The 10,916-nt window shown below is 32.1% G+C and overlaps 1 long non-coding RNA gene across 1 annotated transcript; it reads right to left on the minus strand.

The window, feature by feature from the left end:
- Nucleotides 1-125: 125 nt before the first annotated feature.
- Nucleotides 126-8,056, minus strand: LOC132040964 (uncharacterized). Its single transcript, XR_009410824.1, has 3 exons — nucleotides 7,921-8,056; nucleotides 2,163-2,218; nucleotides 126-209 (listed from the first exon to the last, which is right to left on the minus strand). It is a non-coding gene; the product is annotated as an uncharacterized LOC132040964 (long non-coding RNA).
- Nucleotides 8,057-10,916: the final 2,860 nt, after the last annotated feature.

The raw sequence follows: 10,916 nt of genomic DNA on the forward strand, positions 1-10,916 counted from the left end.
AAAACTTAACTATTAGAACTTAGAACACCAAATCTAGCCATGGGCAAGAAAAGAGCATATCAATACTAGGAGGAAGAATATAACATTCCTCATTTCTTTCCGCTCTTCTTCAGGCCAGCACCACCAATGGACCCTTTCTGAGCCTTTGCCTTGAGCTCCTTTAGCGCCTTTTCCTCTTCCTTCTTCTTTGCAAGAAAAGCCTTATCATTCTGCAGATACATCAAACACGTACAAGTTAGGGAGAGCAAAAAATATCGCATGTATGCTCATGAAGCAGAGACAGAATTAATTCATTTTTTTTTTTAAACTGGTAACTTAGTCACCGGCTCTCCCTTATTCAAAACTTATATGCCAAAGATTATTGCAACGAGTAGAGAATCTCTGAATGTGTGACCATCTAAATATATATTCCTCAAAACGAATAACTTGCATAACAATCTCTATTAGCTTCACTGACCTAGATATGTCAAAGGAATATATGGAGCGGGGTAGAACTGTAGAAGACATATCCACCCTGCCCTGCACCCATCAATTAACTACGACTCAAATCCAAACCAGTTGGGTCGACCTATATGAATCCTTATTCCGCTCACCCTACACTACATCAACAAAAAGAATGTTGCACCCTATCTATACCACTTGCAATCCTGCTGAAAAAACAACAAAAGTCACACTGATTCCCCATTATTATTTCCCCCCTTTGGTGTTCCCTTTCCTCCTTAAATCTCTTTTCCGTTTTCAAAGTGCTTCCAAAAATAAATAAGAACTTCTTTTATGCAGATACAAAATATACCTTCATTACAGGCAAATAGTCGCTGCACTCTTAGGGGTTGTTGGTAAGGAAGGGTGTCATTTATGTATTTGAACTTGCATAGCTAATACCATGTTTGTGACCTTTTAGTTGCTTTCTATAAAATTCAACACACCAAGTACAAGATTTGGTTTTCAATTTTTTTTTTTTGTTTTTGTTTTTGTTTTTTTTTTGGGGAGAGGGGGGGGGGGGGGGGGGGGGGGGGGATGACAAGGGAACCTGCCGCCGCTACCCTTCGGGTGCGCACAGGGTAACGCTCCTGTGCAATAGCCTACAAACCACACATGAGAGATACCACACTAGGCAAATCCCCTAGTGTTGTATGTAGGCAAGGGGTTTCGAACCTGAGACCTCCATGCTCAACCAACTAAGCCACCCTTGGTTTTCATTTTACAATCCCAGATAATAAATAAATCATGTTTAACTTATGAGTCAAGTTATGCATTATCTTATGCAGGGTAGATGATGGAATAACTAAACTCTATTTAACTAATCCTTGCATTACTAGTATCTGCATAACTCTACAAGCAATCAAAAGACCCCATGTTTTCTTCTGCAGACTGGATCCCTAACTGCATATTTTCCTCTGCAGACTGATCCCTAACCAACCTCACTCTTGCTATCTATGGGGCTGAGGCGCGTAACTATAACCATAAATTCTAAGACCTATAGCTTGTCTACATCTCTGTTAAAATTGTACAGCACTATCTTACTTTCTCATCAAGAAAATTATTCTAATCACTTTCCCCAAAAATAAGGAACAGAAAAGATCCAGCTGACATGCTCACGCTAAGCGTCAATCCCAAATTAGTTTAATCAGGTACACGAATCCTTTGTTCCAATTCGGACAATTCATCACACTCATAAGTACAGACTATATCTACCCAAATTAAAAGGTCAAATCACCATTACATATATACAACAACATACCCCACAGTTTGGGGTCTGGGGAGGGTTAAGTGTACGCAGACCTTACCTCCACCTTGGAAGGTAGGGAGGTTGTTTCCGAAAGACCCTCGGCTCAAAAGAAAACACAGACCTTATATCTGGAGCAAAATGTTTCTCATCATGAATTCAAGATTTAAACAACAACATAGCCAGTGTAATCCCACAAGTGGTGTGGAAGGGTAGGATGTACACAGACCTTACCCCTACCTTCGTGGGGAATTCAAGATATAAAATAAACAATATATTGAATACACGGATTGTAGTCAAAGCGCGAGACCTACACAATAACTGAAGAATCCATGCAACCAAACAACTTGTAAACAATGCTTCCGCGGTGACGGGGGAGGTAAATTACCACAAAGGACGGATACACAAATAAAATAAAAACTATTTCATCAATTACCTCGTCGTACTCCTTCTTTTCAGACTTTGGTGCCTTCAAAGGCTTTGCCTTTCCACCTATTCAACCAAAAGGAAATAGCAATCAGAAATCAATATAGTTCTTAGCTTTTCTTATACCCCCTTTTCACAAAATCAATCAGCCAAACACGCCTTAACCCCAAATTAATTGGTTCATCCATATGACAAAAAATAAAAAATAAAAATCAAATCTTATGTAAGTTTATATCCATAAGGACAAAGGGTCAGCCATAAAACAAACAATTTTAAAAAAATCAAGAATATTTTGAAGATCAATATGGGGTTTGTTATACAACTAAAAGTGAAAAGAAATCAAATCTTTGACAAAATTAATCAGCCAAACACGCCTTAACCCCAAATTACCTAGGTCAGCTATATGTGAAAATTTAACAATAAAAAAAATCAAATCTTTATGAAAAACTATATGCATAAGCACATAGGGTCTTCCATGAAACAAACAATTTCAGATTACAAGAAAAAAAATCTTTTTTTGATAATTCAATATGGGGTTTCTTATTATACAATGAAAAATGAATAAAAAATCAAATCTTTGAAAATCAAGATGGGGTTTGTTATTAAACAACAAAAAGTGAAAAGAAAAAATCAAATCTTGAAATTCAGTATTTATTGCAACAAACAAAAACAACAACAACATAGTCAGTATTTATTGCAAGTTAATAAGATTAAAAGAAGATAATAAAACAGAGATTAAGATGTTATACCTTGCTTAGAAGACATGGTTGATTTTTTCTAGGGTTAAGAGTTTTGGATCTGATTATTTGCTAGAATGGAAATAATACCCTTTTCTCTTAACCCAAAACACAAAGCCTTTTTTGTTTTTTTTAAAAGTGGTGTTGGAATTTAATGGATAGTGGTTAAATTTATAATATTGTAGGAGAACCGTGGAATTATTGGAGTGGGAATAATAATTGTGAGTTTATTGTTTTGCCCTCTGTGATGAAGTGTGAATATGAGATTATGTGGGGGCATTTTAGGTATTTGAATAAAGGAACCAGCCAATTGAGAATAGGGCTGGCTAAGCCTGTTAACCAACCAGGACCGGTTATGGAACTTAGGGGCATAATGCGGCTTCCGGTTAAAAAAAAACGGAACATTTAACTTAGGTTCGGTTTAACCGGCTCCTATTTCGAGTTTTAAACTCGAATCCGGTCCTGGGTTTGGAGTGTTTAAAATATGTTTTTTTTTTTTTTTTTGTATATATATATATATTATAGTATTTATTTGTATATTGTATATATATTTATATATGTTATACAACTTTATAATTAAAGTTTAAATATTTACCGACTAACAAAACTTAACAAAGTCGGAATACGGAATAAGATTTTTCGTATACATATATATGTATAACTTACATATACTTATATATATGTATAACTTAATATATATAGTATATATACTTATATACTACATATACTTATATATATGTATAACTTAATATATATACTATATATATGTATAACTAATATATATACTAAATATATATAACTTAATATATATACATATATACTATATATACTAAATATGTGGATAACTTATATATATATATATATATGTATATATATGTACTATATACTATATATACTTATATATAGGTATAACTTAATATATATACTATATATACATATATACTATATATACTATATATACTTAATATATATACTAAATATATGTATAACTTAATATATATACTATATATATATATTAAGTTATACATATATATGTATAACTTACATATACTTATATATATGTATAACTTAATATATATACTATATATATGTATAACTTAATATATATACTAAATATATGTATAACTTAATATATATACATATATACTATATATACTATATATACTTAATATATATACTAAATATGTGTATAACTATATATACTTAATATATATACTAAATATATGTATAACTTAATATATATACTATATATACATATATACTATATATACTTAATATATATACTAAATATATGTATAACTTAATATATATACTATATATACTTACTATAAGTATATACTATATATACTTATATATGTTTAAGTATACTATATAACTTAATATACTTATAAGTATATTCTTAGTATATTTTAGGTATATTCCTAACTTAATAAAAGTAAAAATATGAACACAAGTAAATAGAAGTAAGCTCAATGAGCCATATTTTTATTCATTCTTGGATAACATTTATTTGCAAGTTGTATTTTTTTTAACTTGCAAATAATACATGAGTTGTACAAAAATAGTAGAATAATAAAATCACCAATTTTGAACCATTTCGTTAATTTCCACATCATATTCGGTCATGGAAATATCTTCAAAGTCTTCCATTTGGTCACGGTCCACTAGCTATCAAATCTTCAATTTCTTCCTCTTCGCCTTCCTCCGCTTCTGAAGTTTTGGTTGCGTCGCTCCGATCTAATCCAATCTCGAATGCACACTAGTACTTGCAAGCTAAAGCCGGATAATGAATGTCTATGGTCTCCAATTTGTCAGTCTTCCTTGGCTAAATGCGCTCTCCGAAGCCACGGTTGATACTGAACCGTAAGGATATCTCGAGCCATTCTTGAAAGTACCGATAGCTTGCCTTGTACTTCTTCCACCATGCTAAGACGTCCACCTCATCCAGTTAGTTGATATCTACATTTGGGTGCATCAAATAAAAGTTATATTCATCAAAGTTTGCGTAGAAGAAGAAGTTGGTCAGAATGTAAAACTTTTAAACCCGACAAGCCCTTTTTGCTACTTTGAGAAGTAGTAGGGCGTGGAGTAACTGCAGTCTTACGTTCTTCCAAACTAGAATAATGAGTAAAAACTTTTTCTAAACTCATCATCAATAGCGAGTTCGGCTTCGCCAAAGATGGTTGAGTTCCCGCTTCAATTTCTAAAAATGTATAAATTTGACTAACCAAATTTTTAGTATAAGACAGCTTTTAAACAAGGATTTAAAAGGAACCCAATATAAATAAAGTTGGGATGGGAAAAATACTTCTTAAATTTGATTATCATTTCAAAATAGCCACTTGATAATCGGGTTTATGTTTATACTCTTGTAAAACTCTAGCTATTTCCGCTAAGTAGGCTAAAATTCCGGTTACCGTGGGATAAAATTGTCTAGAAAAAGCAAGAGTTGCATTATTAAAATTTTCTAAGAGTTCAATACATTCTTTAACATCTTCCCAATGCATAAAATTTAACCAATCCTGACTATCCTAGATATATTTGTTGTGAACTTGTTGTATGGGATTCCTATACTCATATGCTTGTTGTAGCATAATGTAAGTGTAGTTCCACCTAGTCTCAATTTCTATTTGAATTTTCCTAGGTCTAAGGTTATTTTCCACACAAGCATTCTTAAAATCTCTAATTCTTCCCCTATTAGCATTACAAAAAAGAAACGCAACAAAGATTTCTAACTTTTGAACAATCATCAAAATGCTCAAGACCATCTTTAACAATTAAATTTAAAATGTGACAACTACATCTTACATGAAAAATATTTTTTAGAGGAGGGTTTATTTCTTTTTTTAAAAGACCAACCGCCTTTGTATTATTAGAAGCATTATCTAAAGCAATACAAAGTGTTTTTCTATAAATGTTAAAAATCTCATAATAGTAGACATTGAATCGGCTAAAAATTTTCCATCGTGACGACCTTTTCCTTCGTCATATAAAAAAAGCTATAATTCTTTTTTTGCATAACCCAGTTGTCATCAACCCAATGACATGTAATAGCAAAAAAATCTAAATGGTTAATACTAAGACCCAAATCGAGGCGGTAAGACAAACATTACAATTTAAAGAATTAAATACGCGCGCAAATAAAATCTATATTTTTTAAACAAATCTATAACATCGGCTCTACAAGTACTTCTAGAATACCCTCAAATAACGGATTATAACAACGTTGAATGTAAGTAACAAACCCCATACCCGATGGAAAGGAAAATGGTAAACAATCATAAGCTACCATTTTAGCTATTTCTACGCGTTCTTTTTCTTGTCATACTTTAAAATTTCTACCGGTTCGTGGGTCTATCGTCATTTGAATCCCCCGACATTTGAACCCGTTTGCTCTCCCCAAACATCCATATGTTTGGTTCTCATATGAGAATTTAGTGTACCCGTTCCACCATCCTTACCAGCTTCCTTGCTTAAAACTAAATACTTGTCCACATACGTTACATGTAGCCGATTGGCTTTCCTATTCTTAGTCATAAATTTCCAAATTTTAGTCATTGGCTTACGAGTTCTAGGCGGTTTGTCTTGTGTATGTGATTGTGCGTGTGACATGTATCTCCTATGGGATTTTCGGGGTTGTGTTTCATCATCATCATTTAAGTCTTCATTAAAAGTGTCGGTAAAATGTTGTTGCATTGCCTCATGACCTAAAAGTGGATTATTTCCACCAACATCAATACCTACATTAGGTGTTTCTTCCACAAATGTTTCCTCATTAAGCGCACCCCTAACAATACGACTACTACTACCTTCACCACGTCTTAATCTCTTTGACATTATTAAATAGAATTAATTTAAATCACAATCAAATAAATCACAAGAAAATAAATTACAAAAATTAAATTACGTAAATTAAATTGCGTAAATTAAATTGCTAGAATTAAATTGCAAAAAAAAATAAAGATAGAGTTGGAACGAAGGTACCAAATCACGGATTAATTTCTAACAAAGTCAAGGCGCTAGAATTGCAAATCCACCAAAGCTACTTCGGATTGTTGCAAAATCACTAACTCCACCAACAATATTATAATTGCAAAATTAATAATTAAAAGTTGAAACTATAATAAGACTTTGTGGCTAGTTATTGCAAAATAATTATAATTGAGAGATTGAGATTTGAGAGAAAGATGAAGAAGAGTGAATTGGTGTGAATTAAAATGAAAATGGCAGGGTTTATAGGGGTGAAGGATGGATTAAAGTGTTAAAAAAAATTTGGGGGCCAAAAATTAACAAAATGGCCGCTTGCTAACTAGCTATTTTGCAAATGGACCGTTGCCAACGGTCCATTAATCTTATTTTAAGTGCAGCCCCAACCAATCTTTTTTTTTTTTTTTTTTTTAATTTTCACGTTAAACCGGCTTAACCGGCCCGGCTCGGCTTTACCGTTTAACCTGTTCCTTCCTAAAATATTGGAACCGGACCGGTAGAACAATTATCCGCTAACCGAACTCGGCAACCTGCCTACCTGCGGCAACTGTCCGGCATTATGGGATTAAAGCAGGATTGCTTGACCTCTAAAGCTTGTAGGGTCGGCGCATTCCTTGAGCAACTTGCGGGGTGTCGGACAATTCGGACGATTATTTTATGAAATATATATTATATTGATTTTTGATTATTTTATTTTGTATAATTAAATTTAAATTTTCAAATTCTTTCATCATCTTGATTTATCTTCTAAGATCAGTATGATTCTGTAAATTTTTGGTTTATTCTAAAACATCAGGTAAAAGTCATTAGTAAAAGTTAGAGCACAATTTCATGAATTTTAGAGCATGATTTCATGAATACTTCTGTTGTACTTTAAAAAAAATTCTAGATATGTTTACAGTTTAAAAGTTTATGAATCAAGAAAACAAAAAGGTAACAAAAATAGATTTTCAACCCACTATTTTACGATAGTGTATATTATTAAGCAAAGACAAAAAGTATAATCTTGATCACACGAGACAAAAGGAAGATTAAGATGGGTACCTTGCTTGGAAGACATGGTTGATTTTCTACGGTTAGGAGTTTTTGATCTGATTATTGGAAATACCCTCTTCTCCTAATCCAAAAAGCTTTTTGCTAAAAGTAGCGTTGGAATTTTCTTGGATAGTGGTCAAATTTATAATATGGGAAAAGGGTCAAAAATACCCTTCTACTTTGGAAAAAGGGCTAAAAATATCCTCTGAACTTATTTTGGGTACAAAATACCCCTCTCATCCTTAAAGTTTTCAAATGTACCTCTTGATCGAAATTATCCCCTAAAATAACCCAAAACCATTTTTTAAACCCGCTATATCATTTAAACCTGCTCCAACTAAATAATAACCCATAAGATCCCCCTTATTCCCCCTCTCAAACTTCAAACCTACATATTGGGGGACAAGGGGATCTTATGGGTTATTATATAGTTGGGTCGGTTTAAATGATGGAGCTAAGCTTAAAAACGATTTCGGTTTTTTTTTTCGATAATTTCCGTCAAGATAGGGGTATATTTGAAAACTTTAAGGACGTGAGGGTATTTTTGACCCAAAAATGTCTATGATATTTTAGCTCTTTTTCCAAAGTAGTGGGTATTTTTGACCCATTTCCCTTATAATATTGTATGAGAACCGTGGAATTATTGGACTGGGAATAAAAAGCTGTGGATGTACTGTTTTGCCCTTTGTGATGAAGTGTGAATATGAGATTATGTGGGGGCTTTTTTAGGTATTTGAAGAAAGGAATGAGCCTAGTAGGTGCAGGGTTGGGGCAAATTGCCTTCTTTTTTTTTTCCTTTTTTTCTTTTTCCACCTCACTGATTACTTAATTCATACTTCCTCCGGCAGGAGTCAAATAGCTCTTATAACAAAATCTACATATTTAAAAATTACATAAAAAGTACTATAAGTTTGTATAAGTAATAATTCACAATATATGTAAAGAGTTGAAGAAAATCATAATAAAAAAAAAAATTATTTGACTATCTAAATAGATCAACTCTCGTATAAAGAGGCTCCCCTCCAGTAGGCTTTGTGTCCGGTTTGTCCAAAGGCGGTCCTAATCTACTTACACATGTACACAATTAAATCTAAGGGTCAAATATTGCTTAACTAAGAGCCTGTTTGGATGGGCTTAAAAAAGCGCTTTATAAGTCAAAATGCCTTATAAAAAAGCCTTCGTAAGCTAAGCCAAATAGGCCCAAACACTCAAAAAATAAAACAACTTATAAAGAATTGTATGAGCCAATCCAACGGGCTCTATTATTTTTTTGGGCTTATTTTAAGACAAAATGTCTTTAAGTCACATCAAACACTCAAAAAAGCTGAAAACAACTTATAAGCAACTTATGAGCCAATCCAAACGGGCTCTAAATTACCTCCTAAATCATGGTTAAACAAGAGTTCTGTATTTTATTCTTTCCTTACTGGCAGCATTTTGTAAGCCTAAATATTGCTGCGATCAATTAGCTTTTTCCTTTTTCTGTGCGAACAATTCTCTTTTTTATTTTCATTTTAATTATACTCATGGTTTTTTGTTTAACTAATATTCGTACCCGCGCGATGCGCGATGGGTATCAAATGGAACTAATCATAGAAAATTATTATCTTATTTGTTTGATATAATAAAAAATCACTATATATCATTGAGATATTTAAGTAAATTTGTAAAATATTAAATATAGTTTTACTTATTTTAACACATTAGATTACATTAATTTAATAAAATCCAAATCTTATTATGATTAACTTTGTTCATCAACAATCCTGATTAAGTATTGATCTATGACATATAAAAATCGTATCATTACAAAAGAAAAGCTTTATTTGACACAACTTTAGTTAAGTAACTCATTCTAAATGTGACTTTGAAAGCGAAAGAACTTATGATGAATGCTATGTGCTAGAGTTACCCATATGATAAATTAATTTATATATTTAATTTTTTAATGTGGTACTTGAATTAGTTTATATCTGATATTTTTTCATTTGATTCTATTTATTTAGTCTTCTGTATACGGTCTTATTCATAATATAATTATTATTATAATTTCAAATGCTAATAAATCTTCTATTCTGAGAAGTTACTTGTTAAAAGTATTAAGGCAAACATTTAGAGTGAAGTATAAGCAATAACTCTTTCCCCCATTTTTTTTACCATTTTATCAATAAATAACATCATTTAATCCCCCCACCCAATTTGCATGATCTCCCAACGTTTCAGTACTATTTCACTTGTTCTCTGACAACAATGGACCAACAAATAGTAGTTGATTTTATTTTATATCACTTCCCAAATCAATAACTATAAGTTCTTCACATATTTAATTTGACATCCTTCTTCTTCTTCTTTTTTTGGCACTTTTAATGGAGTGATGTGATTTGAAAGCAATATCACATATTGAATTTGACTGCAAAGCGTACCCGACTGCAAATCCACATAAAAATATCATATGTCCAAGAATATTAATCTTTTAACTTTTAGTTCCGTACAAAAATTTATCAACATACTTTACTATAGAATTGTTGTTTTTACTTTAGATTTTATATTTCCTTGCTCAATCCTCTCGGATACGGGGTACTGAACCAAAATGCCCTAAAAAAAAACAATTTCGACCAAAATACCCCAACAAAAAAAAATGTTACGAAAATGCCTTTAGCGCAAGAATTATCAAGGCTTAAAGTGTTAACGGAGACGTCTCCGTTAATCTCCTATAGCGCAAGAATTTATCGCGCTTATAGTGTTTTTTCTTTTTTTAATTTCCCCTGTTTTCTTTTGTTAACCCTTCTTTCGTTACACTTTAACGTACTTTGACCATAGATTAATCATGCTTCGGACTCGAAATTTCAATATTTTATATAGAACCCTACTTATTTTTGTGCGTTTAATTAGTAGGACAAACTCAAATACACAAAAAATTCAGACCGTTTTTTAGGGGAAAAATGTCAACGCCCATTTTTGCCCCAAAGGGTCTGAATTGTTTGGGCTTTACAATACTTAAATTT

This window comes from Lycium ferocissimum, chromosome 12 (genome assembly GCF_029784015.1).
Source record: "Lycium ferocissimum isolate CSIRO_LF1 chromosome 12, AGI_CSIRO_Lferr_CH_V1, whole genome shotgun sequence".
Classification (NCBI taxonomy): Eukaryota; Viridiplantae; Streptophyta; class Magnoliopsida; order Solanales; family Solanaceae; genus Lycium; species Lycium ferocissimum.